Source organism: Mandrillus leucophaeus, unplaced genomic scaffold (genome assembly GCF_000951045.1).
Source record: "Mandrillus leucophaeus isolate KB7577 unplaced genomic scaffold, Mleu.le_1.0 Scaffold118, whole genome shotgun sequence".
Classification (NCBI taxonomy): domain Eukaryota; kingdom Metazoa; phylum Chordata; class Mammalia; order Primates; family Cercopithecidae; genus Mandrillus; species Mandrillus leucophaeus.
In genome coordinates this window covers 772454-782262 of record NW_012100098.1, presented here as the reverse complement: position 1 = coordinate 782262, position 9809 = coordinate 772454, and positions in this window count along the sequence as shown.

The following is a 9809-nucleotide window of genomic DNA, read 5'->3' as shown; positions in this document are numbered from 1 at the left end:
GATCCTAGAAGGCTTTCTGGAGAAATTTTTATTTTTTTCAACTATTTATGGTACCGGAGGGAGATGGCTGAGCTGCCAAGAGCTTTCAGGGGAATTTTCTGGTGCCAACTCTGTGTACAGCAAGTACAGTAGCACCATGGGCTCTCCATAGGTACTTAGTGAGCATTCTACAGCAGATGCAGTCTCCAGGAAGATGTTTACAACCCTGGGTACACTGCACTCAGGTGGGAATTAGAGAAAACCACAGAGAAATGTCTCTCAAGCAGACCTTTGCCCAAGAAAGATCCTAGATGCACCTGAGTCCTGCATTTAAACTTAACCACTAGCTAAAGATGTCTCAAACTTTTATCTGCTATGAGACATTTCTGCACAAAAGTTCAAGGCTAACCATATAAGCAGGGGAGTAAATATCAATCAACTGGTCATTCAACAAACATTTTCAGAACACCAAGCACATGTCAGGCCTTATGCTAGACACTCGGGATTCCAAAATCTCAGAAGCCCCCTTTAAGGATAAGGGTTACTACTGAGACCTTGGGCAGCCAAACCCACTTGCTGCGGAGGAGCTGCATTTTCAGCATCACTTTCTGTTTTTCTGTAAACAATTTTTTTTGAGACAGGGTCGAGTGCAGTGGCACGATCTTGGCTCACTGCAACCTCTGCCTCTTGGGCTCAGGTGTTTCTCCCTCCTCAGCCCCCCAAGTAGCTAAGACTACAGGTGTGCACCACCATGCCCGGCTAATTTTTGTAGTTTTTGTAGAGACAGGATCTCACTATGTTGCCCAGGCTGGTCTCAAACTCCTGGACTCAAGCAGTCCACCTGCCTCAGACTCCCGAAGTGCTAGGATTACGGGCGTGAACCACCGCACCCAGCCTCTGTAAATAAATTTATCCAGACACTGAGATGTCTGCCGGGAACCAGCTAGGTACCTCTAGAAGGTCACTTAATTTTCAAGAGCTTCACCTCTAAAAAGGTGTGATGTTCCAATGGTAAGACCAACTTCTTCAGCTTCGCCCAGGACACATAGGGAAATGGGACCCCGCAAAGAATCACTACAAGCCCTTTCTGTGAGGCCTCCTATTACCCCAGGGTCACAAAGAGATCTCCACACATCGTACCCCAAGAGTACTGATGACACTCTCAGCAGCTAACCAAGCCCAGACACCACACAGTCACCACTGTCATTGCCATGTTTTCCCTTGCATGGAATATCCAGAACGCAGACACATAGACCATTCATTCAGCCAGGCCCTTGCATGTATATATGCAAACAAGCCTCACATGCCTTCAACATTTGCAGCTCCTCACACTAAAATCTTCCTATGAGAAGCACCTAGGAGGAGGTGCCCCTTCACCCTCATCTCACATCGCAAAGCTGATGGCAGGTCAACTCATCCCTCAAATACAAATTCAGCTTCAGCAGAGTAGGCCTCTCTTTCAAAGACGAGCAGCTTGCAAGTCTTCTGAGATGGAGGGGGAGTTCTGTGTTTGAGTTTCAGAAGGCGATGGTTAGGAGACATCAATGATGGCAGCCAGCAGTCCCTGGAGCAGCAGCCTCAGCAGCCCCTCTGAGGAGCCGCGGGACGGGGCACACAGAGGGACGGCGCCTCCATCCAGGGAGGGCTGCCGTGTTTTCCTCACCTGCTGCTGTAGTAAGCAGGCCCACCACTGCTGAGATACCACAGAGGGCTTGACATATTGGGTGAACCCACAACTTCCTCAGACTCATAAGGAGAAGAGGGGAGAAAAAGACCAACACAGTTGAGCCAGATCTCCTCACTGTCTAGCTGGCTTGAGATGGGCTCACCTGTCGACGAAGAAGGCAAACGTGGTTGAGAGTCTTGATCTGCTCCCACATCTGGGCCTTTACTTGCCCAAACTTAAGTAAGACTCCACGTGGAGGGGCTGCAGAAGGCTCTGGTTGACAGTCACTTCCTGGATTCCACCCAGAAAGCCACCTAGATCATTGAGGTCACTGAGGTCACCAAAGCTGCCAGGATCACCAAAGCTTCCAGAGCCACCAAAGCCACTAGGGCCACCAAAGCCACCCACTTCTCTGCAGAAACCCCTGGCTGCTCCTCTGAAGCCTCCAGTTCCTCCACCAAAGCCCCCAGCTCTTCCACCAAAGCTTCCACCCATCCCTCTTCCACCACCTCCAAAACCACTGCTTCCAAATCATCCCCCACCAGACCCCCCAAACCCACCAGCTCCCCTGAACCCACCAGCCCAGGTGCCACCTCCAGCCACACTGATAGGGATCGTCTTCTTCCCCCCAAGGCCATGGAGACTTGGCTGCAGGAACCTCCCCCTATCATGGCACAGGCAGCAGACCCACCCACCACCAGCCCTTCCTGAGCTGGAGGCCAAGGAGGACATGATGGAGCTGATCCAGCTGTGACCCGACACCACGGCTGTGCGGCCGCTGAAGGCCTGGCAGTAGGCCCCACCAGAAGACATGCAGGGCTGCTGGCTGTAGCCTATCTGGTGACTCATGGCAGACAGCAAGGTCTTTCAAAGGAAGGGTGGGCTCCGAAGGCTGGAGGAAACTCAGAAGCCTTTTGAAGTTCTAGATGGGGATGGCCCTTATGTACAGCCTGGGAGCTTGGCTGGCTGATGTTGCCAGCCACCTAACTGAAGTATTAGCAGCTTTGGTTTGCCTGGCAGCAAGATGTCGTGTTCAAAACACACAATACACCTTGATAATCCCTCCAAATTTCCAAATGGCTTTGTTTTCCCAGGTTACTCACCCGAAATAACCTTAAATTGGGAGAGGGACCATCCTGCAGGGCTGGACACAACCCCTAATCCCCAAGAGACCTGTGACCCCATGCTGAGAGTGACAGGTCAGCACTTCTCTGCCTCTCGGCCACTCAGCCAGACCAGCCAGCCTCAGGAGGTTCCCAGGGTGGGTGCAGAGCCCCAGTGGGGGCAGGACCCCAGGCAAGGACTCCAAGGAAGAAGGGAGAGGAAGGGGGAGGGCTATGAAGGTGGTGTCATGGCTGACAAGGAGAAGGAAGGTGCAACAGAAGTTCGAGAATGCACAGCAGCTGCCTCTAGGACCTCACCCTTCAGGGAGGAGGTCCACATACGAATGCACAAAGAGCAAGTTCTCAGCCACAGGGGCACCCAGAACTGGGGTCTAAGGGGCCTTGGAGGGAGAGCTGCAAGGGAGGAGAGAGGAGTCAGTCTGATAAGAACAGGAATGAGCATGGCTGAAGAAGTCAAGGTCACCACCAAGTGTCCTAGGAGAGGGTGAGCAGAGAGAGAGAGGGGCTGAGGCCAGCCTGGGCAGGGTGGAGGGGATGGACCACTTGGTCCAGGCCAGAAAGACCATCAGTTTTTCCTCTTCCAAGCTTGTACAACAAAATGAATCCAGGATTCCCAAGGCCTCCTTCCCTCAGCTCATGTGAGACACCAACCCCGCCACCTAGGAAGCTCAGATCTTCACCAGTAAAATTTAAGAACAACAAGGGCTTCTTCTTAAGGCTGTTAGGGGCATAATATTTGGAAGAAGTTCTGTGTGACATGAAATGTTACTCACTTTTGTAACATTTACCTCTACTTATCTTTGGCAGCAAAGACTACCTTTGATGACACCAATCCTGACAGCACAAACCAAGGCTGGAAAATGAGCCTCTGCAGAGGCCAGCCCCTTTTAAAACGACCCTTGCCTTTTCCTTTTCTAATCTGGCCTCCAATTCCCTCTGATCCATTCTCATAGAAGAACCCTTCCCTCATTGATCTCACCTTCTCCCCTTTGCTCAGGTCTGACTTCCTAGCCGCTTAGCACCTCCTTCTTCCCTTGCCAGCTCACTGGAGGGAGGGCAAGTTCAAACCAGTGACCTGCCAAACCTCAGGGCAGCTCCTGTTCCTCTCCACCAAGTCACAAAAGACCCTCAAGTAAAATGGAAGAGAATGAACTGAGTGGAGAAAGAGAGAAGCAAAACACACCATAAATTCACACCAACACACACACACACAAAACAGACTTATCACAGAACCACAGGCACACCCGCAAGGATGCACATGCTCATCACAATTCCCTGCCCAGGGCACTCTTCCCCATGCAGCCTGTTGTGCCACAGGTAGGCATCGTCCTCCTCACCACCTTCAAAACGTTGGTGCCTACTCCATCCCCCAGGGCCCTGATTCTTGCCCAAAGCTCCTTGCTGACCTAAGAAACCAAGATACGGCAGCTGGATCCAAATAGGAGCACAGACTGAGAGAAGACTCAGGTCCCAACTCAACTCAGCCACTGATTCTTCCCTTTGCCAGCCCTCAGTTTCCTCCTCTGCACAATGAGGGCTTCAGACTTGAGTGGAGGATTCACATTGGACCTAGTGAAGCCCCAGGGTTCAAGGGAGGTATGAGTGGGAGAAAGGGATGCAGTGGGCAGTGTTCTGGTCTCATCACCACTGCCATCCTGACACCTCCACGCTGATCTCTTAAACAAAAGACTCTACTGTTTAAAAACAGTTTGGAAACTCCTGGGCCCATTGCCATCTGGGTCACTGCCCATGCTGATGGTGGGGGTCAGCAACATAACATAAAACCGCTGTCTTTGCTCACCCGTGGGGCTGATCTTGACTCCAAAATCCAAGTCGTGTTTTGGTTTCCAAGTGTGGTCTATGCTTTTGTCAAGAGAGGCCCCAGGAGCAAATGAGGAAAGGTCTCCCACCATCCTTCTGTCCCCTACTTGCCATTTTTAAATCCTTGCTATTGAAGGGGAACTCTGCAGAACAGTTCACTGGTTTCCACCCCTTGAACGCTGCCAATGACCTGGCCCAGTCTGAATACACAAAGAAGTCGGTTTGCATTTTAACATCAAGAACAAATCCCAAAGAGATTAGGGTGGAAGTTGGGGCTCTAATGAGGACCCATCCCAAATCTCTTTATTAGCAGTGGTAAATCCCACCAATTCCCCACACCTGCAAACTAGAAAAGTCCAGCTATTGTCTTCTGTTGCCTCTTCAAAAAAAATTAAAGTGCACTGCTAGCCAGGGAGCCACCAACCCTAGAATCAGCCCAGATGGGCCTTTCCTGGGGATGAGGACATAGAGGCCCCAGGAGAGACACTGAGCCCTACACTCTCTCCTCTCCATGGCCATGGCTGTGCCTCCCAGGCTGGCACCCGACCGAGGCCCATCTGCTCTGGGGCAGTGGTGCCCTCAATGGTGGAGTCCAAGGGCAGAGGAACAATCGCACCTGCCTGAGGCAGTCCCAGCTTCTCAGGGAAATGGGGGCCTCAAATGCAGCACCCAGGGCTGAGGCCAGAGCTTAACAGTACATGGCATGGCAGCTGGCAGATGATGCTGGGCTGGGAAGGGAAGGTGGGGAAAGCAGAGTTGGGGCAGAACTGTGTGTAAGGGAGGCTTCAAGGAGAGCACATGGATGGGGCCCTGAGGCAGGTTGGGCATGAGCTAGGAGGAGCTCAGCTCTGGTTCCCTGGGCAGACTGTCCCCCTCTGTGCCCTACAGTCAAAGGGGAATCTGTTCCATAAGAAATCGTTTTTGTTTTGTTTTGTTTAAATGGAGTCTCGCTCTATCATCCAGGCTAGAGGGCAGTGGTGTGATCTCCACTCACTACAACCTCCGCCTCCTGGGTTCAAGTGATTCTCTTGCCTCAGCCTCCCGAGTAACTGGGACTACAGGCAGCCGCCACCATGCCTGACTAATTTTTGTAATTTTGTAGAGACGGGATTTTGCCATGTTGGCCAGCCTAGTCTCAAACTCCTGACCTCAGGTGATCCACCTGCCTTGGCCTCCCAAAGTGCTGGGATTAGAGGTGTGAGCCACTGGGCCTGCCCAGAAACTGTTCTTCAATACCAGGTGAGCTCTGAGCTGAGTCTCACGGAAGAGGGCCAGCCTCATGGCATCTGAAACTTAGGAAAGAAGGTCTTGGGCCAGGCAGCTGCAGCTCGAAACTTGGCCCAGCCCAGAAGGAGAGGGCCGAGGGAGTGAGGCAGCCTTTTCAACATGCCCAGACCTACCCACCCCAGGAGGCCAGCAGAGAAGTGCCAAGGAAAGCACCCTGGACAGAGGCAAGAGCCCCAAGTTCCAGTCTCCAGGCTCCTCTGGGCCTCCTTTTAGCCCATTGTAAAGTAGAGCTGATAAACCTCTGCTCTGCCTGTTGAGCCTCTACTCCTGAGCCCATCGAGGGCCAGAGGAGTGAAGTACAACAAGGGCCTTATGAACTGGAAAGCCGGAGCGCCATGGGAACTGAGGGATCACAGCGGCAGCAGGGAGTCAGGCCACAGAATGCTGGCCAGGTAGCAGGCTCTAAATTGACACTTACAGACTTTTTCAACCTTCATGGCAACCCTCTAGCTCTTTTTTTTACTGATGAGGGAAACTGAGGCTCAGGAGTTAAACAACTTTTCCAGGGGCCTATAGCCAATAAGTGGCAGAGCCAGGCCTGCAGTTCAGTTTCTGTCCCAGCCTGGAGCACATGCTATGGACTGAGACATATACCACTCAGAGCTCTGGAAAGGCTCCTTGTGCAGGCACTGGCAGGATGTTCTGTGTCTATCCCTTCCTTCTGTGTCTGTAAGTTCTCAAGTTACAGAACAAGCCCTGACTCTGAGCAAATGACTTGTATTTGATCATGTTTGCAAAGTGGTGTGGAATTGATAGAAAAGGCACAAACAGGACTCCATGCTTCTCTAAGCATAGTCCTTAGAAGGGCACTTTGCATGGTTTTCCCAGCAAAGGGGATGCTGCCCCAGCTTGCTCCTTCCTCAGCAGGATCAAGGGCGTGATTTTGCAAGCTGATAGGCCAGGAAAGGACCACAGTCTATACTTAAAACCCTTTCCCTTCCACCCTAAACTAACTCATTTACGAACCAACCAAAGTCCCAGCGCCACCATGATGCCTTATATGACCAACCTGGCCCCTGAGCTCTCCTGGCCTCAAGCTCCTGGGACGCTCATTGTCCCTACGGTGTCTATAAGTCAAACAAAAATATCTTACTTCTCCTTAGCCAATGTAGAAGCCCTGGGAGGGCAGGCCCCATACCCAGGGCATACACCCACCCAGCTCCCAGTCGGCCTTAAACAATTCAGAAAGCTCTTGGCTCCTAAAAAAGCCAAGCCTTGGACTCATAAGCGTACGTGACACTTAATTGCCTCTGGCATTTGTGGAGTGTCTTGAACTTGTTAAAGTCCTTTCATTTATCTGCCCTGACAGACCAATGGGCAAACATGCCACACACAGACACACACCCGCTGTGACTCACAGACAAAATACTTTCATACAATGTGTAGCCCCAAATGAAAATGACAAAAGCATTAAGCATGAAATCAGTTTAAAACTGATGCAGTCAGAAAGTAGAAGCCATCTCAACCTAATCACTGGCTCTGGTTTCTGCCAAGAAGCATGAAAATTGGAGCAGGGATCTAGAGTCAGGCACAATGGGTGCTCCTGCCCTCTGTTCAGAGAATCCAGCAAGGAGTGTCCAGAAGGGTTTCCCCTTGAACTTCATTCCCTCCAAGAGATGCAACATTGACCAGCATCCATTTAGTCATCTCTCCAAACATTTATGCAATCACTCAGCAATGATTCGTGGAGCACTTGCTTGTGTCAGGCAGCAGGTTTTCCAATAGAAGATAACGACACACAAAATACAGTTAATGGTCTGGAGGAGCCTACAGTTTTCTTGAAGGAAGTACCAGGCATGTAAGTAACACCTTAGAGCACATTGGAGTCAGCGTTATTGACAGTAGATCAAAGTACTAAGATGTGAGAGGAAGAAAGGCTATTGAAGGCATCACAGAGGAGGTAGTTTTGAGTGCAGTACTGAGGGATGAGTCGGAGTGGGCCCAGTGGGTGGACAATTCAAAAAGGACACCACTGGTAGAGAGGGGAATCCAATGTGATGTGGTGGGGGAAGTGTTGGTAAGGGATCCCACATGTTCAGGCGTCATAACGGAGGCGGAGAGATGATGGGGAAGGAGCTGAAGGTGTAGGTTGAAACTGATTGCAAAGGTCTCTCTGTGCTATGCTGCAGATTTGGGACTTTGCTCTGTGGGCAGCTACACATCAGGACCACTGGGCAGCTTTTAAAAATCCAGATCCTCAAGCCCTACTTCTGGTCTCCTGAATCAGAATCAGGGAGCATGGCCCGGGCACCTGGATGTTTTTAAAGCTCCAGTTTGCTTTAATTCTGATGGGCTGATTCCTAGAATGTAACCAACTTTGCTAAAGGAGAAAATGTCCCCATTTTTATAAAAGGCTAGGGGAAGGGTAAGAGAAAGTCACTTGTCTTCACATGAGACATAGAGTTGGATATAATCCAAGGGCTGAACCAAGCACTCAGCTCTAGATATGGGAACAAATGCTGCTGATTGGGAAGCACCACTTGCCGATCAGCAGGGACTCCAAGGGGCAGGGAGCTTTGGAACACATCATTAAGAACATGAAAAGGCAAACTGCAGACTGGGACAACATTTATATTTGCAACACATATGCCTGAAGGGTCTCAGAAAGATTACGATGAGCCAGGGAAGCCAGACACAAAGGAATACATTCTACATGATTGCATTTCTATGAAGCCCTGAACACAGCAAAACTAACCTATAGTGACATAAAGCAAGCCTCAGCCTGGTGCTGGGGATTGGCAGGGGATTGACTGCAAAGGGGCATGAAGAGCGTTTTGGAAGATATTCTGTATTTTGGTTGTGGCTGGGTCACACAGGGATTTACATTTGTCAAAACTCATGGAACTGTACTCTGAAAATGGGTGCATTGTTACTGTATACAAATTGTGCCTCAATGAAGTTTTTTAAAAGGGGGCAGGAAGAGGGGACAGGAAGGACAGGATATTCATGTTCAAGACAGCATGAGCTCTGAGCTGTTCTTGGGAACAGCTGTTCCTGGGAATAGGATTTATATGTCCTGCATTTGTGTGTCCCAATATACATTACACTGTAAGTCCCTTAAGGGGGCATCCATGTTATAGTCATTTCTGTGGCCACCGCCCCCATGGTACATGGACCAGATTGGTGCTAGATGAAATTTGAATAAATGTTTCTCCACATCCTCTCCAGCACCTGTTGTTCCCTGACTTTTTAATGATCGCCATTCTAACTGGTGTGAGATGGCATCTCATTGTGGTTTTGATTTTCATGTGCAGCCATAAAAAAGGATGAGTTCTTGTCCTTTGTAGGGACATGGATGCAGCTGGAAACCATTATTCTCAGCAAACTATCGCAAGAACAGAAAACCAAACACCGCATGTTCTCACTCATAGGTGGGAATTGAACAATGAGAACACTTAGACATAGGGTGGGGAACATCACACACCAGGGCATGTCTGGGGTGGGGGGAGGGTGGAAGGATAGCGTTAGGAGATATACCTAATGTAAATGATGAGTTAATGGGTGCAGCACACCAACATGGCACACATATACATATGTAACAAACCTGCACATTGTGCACATGTACCCTAGGACTTAAAGTATAATAAAAAATTAAAAGAAAAAAAGAAATTTGAATAAATGTATGAGTGAAACTAGAGTATACAGACTCACCCGGAAACAATATGCAACATGAAAAGAACAGAACAAGAAAGAAAGAACCCAGGGAAACATATATTTTTTAATATTTTTCATTTTAACTATAAAATATTTCAATCATACTGAAAACAATAGAGCAAACACCTGTATGTTCACCAACAAGATTAAGTAGATTGATATGTCTTTTCCTATCTTAAATGAAACGTTATGAAACCCCCAGTGTGAAAGGCCAAACAGTAGAGCATTTAGAAGAAATCAGAGAATGTCTCCATGGCCTTGAGAGTATAGAGCAGGGT